Source organism: Micromys minutus (assembly GCF_963924665.1).
Source record: "Micromys minutus genome assembly, chromosome: 15".
Lineage (NCBI taxonomy): Eukaryota > Metazoa > Chordata > Mammalia > Rodentia > Muridae > Micromys > Micromys minutus.
This window is the reverse complement of record NC_137984.1, coordinates 58,681,780-58,683,993: the sequence shown is the minus strand read 5'-3', so window position 1 is coordinate 58,683,993 and position 2,214 is coordinate 58,681,780. Positions and strand designations below refer to the sequence as shown.

At 36.4% G+C, this 2,214-nt stretch overlaps 1 pseudogene across 1 annotated transcript; it reads left to right on the top strand.

The window, feature by feature from the left end:
- Nucleotides 1-1,376: 1,376 nt before the first annotated feature.
- LOC308430348 (large ribosomal subunit protein uL6-like) lies at nucleotides 1,377-1,961 on the top strand (annotated as a pseudogene). Its single transcript has one exon. The product of its transcript is annotated as a large ribosomal subunit protein uL6-like (transcript).
- Nucleotides 1,962-2,214: the final 253 nt, after the last annotated feature.

Genomic DNA, 2,214 nt, shown 5'->3' with positions numbered 1-2,214 from the left:
AACCAAATCTAACCATACTAGAATTTAGAATTTATGTAAATTGTATTAAATCTGTATAGCATAAGATTCATAAAGGAAAAGGAGTATACACTATACTTCCAGATATTGATATCAAACACTGCTGAATAGATTTATAATTCTCATTTTGGGAGATTATATTTTTAGAGAAATTTAAGCTTCATAGACCTATGCACCAAATCAACCTACTGTGACCCTAGACTACTGAAGAAGCTTCATTAGAACTTCATACAATTTTTACACATTGTTATTTGTGTACATTTCAGAGGCTTGTGTAAAAAAGTAGCATGCATCCAACATTACAGAAAAGCCCTGAGGTTCTTCTGTGTTTTACCTCTATGACCCTTGATGTGTTACCAAGAAAAACTGTACTCACTTTGATGCCTTTATGACAGCTGCATTCCTTATCTGGGAGTCAGCTCTTTATCAAAAGGGATAGCAATTTATTTATTTCTAAGTTGAGAATAATGACTACTTTTACCTGATATATACAGGATACTAGAATAATCTGTGTGAGAATTCATGATATGGTCTCATTAATTTCAAAGTGTAGCTTAGAAGTTTATGACAGAAAAAATATAAAATTCTACTGTGCACAGTTGTCATATGATATTCTATCTATGAGCAGGTGTCAATGTTAGACTCTAATTACCAGATAATAAAGAATGACTTTATTTTTATATCCAAGTATCTGTCTTCTAATTAAATGTGGAAAATATACAATTCAAACCATAGTTCACTATCTGATGACCATTTTTAGCTTTTTTGTGCTTAAATATGCTAATAAGTTTGATTCATCTTAAATTTCCAAACGATTATGTCTAAAGAGTTTAGCATTGAAATGACTTCAAGATTATGGTAGAAATGTCTTATTTAAAAGTGTGTAAATGACTTAGAGGTGAATTTTTGTTCTCAACTGCAGCACCTTGGAACCCTAGAAAAAAAAGGAGAGGAATTATGTAGAGAACTGTGTCTAAACTTATCCTAGAAGAGAAATTGGGCAGACCCGGGAGGTCCTTGGCAGAAGCCCTGTCCGGACTTCTTGCTATTGCATAAGACATCTCTTTGTACCCATTTCCTTCATTAGAAATCAGTGAATCATATCAGGTTCTGAGTAAGCCTTCTTGATCTTACTTTTTTAACTCCTTTACTACATGGTTCTGACAACCATGTTCTTGTAACCTGCCAGTTTGCTATTGGACTCCCAGCCAAAATATGTTCAAGCAACCCCACTGAATAAGTAATTATTTTGAAAATAATGCGGCTAGAATTCAGGACAACTGACTTGGTTCTAATCCTGAGAGTTTGAGCCAGCGTGTTGACCTTGAAAAAAATCCTGCTCTTTGTCCCCATCTACTTCGAGAATGAAGACCATTCTCAGCAATCAGACGGTCGACATTCCAGATAATGTCGAAATCACTCTGAAGGGGCACACAGTCATTGTGAAGGGCCCCAGGGGAACTCTGCAGAGGGACTTCAATCACATCAATGTAGAGCTGAGTCCTTTTGGGAAGAAAAAGAAAAGGCTCCATGTTGACAAATGATGGGGTAACAAAAAGGAGCTGGCCGCTGTCAGAACCATCTGCAGTCATGTTCAGAACATGATCAAGGGTGTTACACTGGGCTTCCGTTACAAGATGAGGTCTGTGTATGTTCACTTCCCCATCAACGTCGTTATTCAGGAGAATGGGTCTTTGGTTGAAATCCGAAATTTCTTGGGTGAAAAATACATTTGCAGTGTTCAGATGAAGACAGGTGTTGCTTGTTCGGTCTCTCAAGCTCAGAAAGATGAATAAATCCTTGAAAGAAATGATATTGAACTTGTTTCAAATTCAGCGGCTCTGATTCAGCAAGCCACAACAGTTAAAAACAAGGATATCAGAAAGTTTTTGGATGGTATCTATGTGTCTGAGAAAAGAACCGTGCAGCAGGCTGACGAATGAGACCTCAGTTTCCTAGCTCCAGAAACAAGACCCTGATCACAAGTACAATTTGGGGACAATAAAAAATTTAGATATTAAAAAAAACGAAAAAAAATTCCTATGTAAATTGGAAAAAAATTCTAGGTCCAAATTGTAAAATGGTTAAATTAGATTGGAAGAATGTATGAGGGTACACACACACACACACACACACACACACACACACACAAATAAAGCTTCTGAATTTAGGTTCTCATTAAGGAGCAAGTCTAGG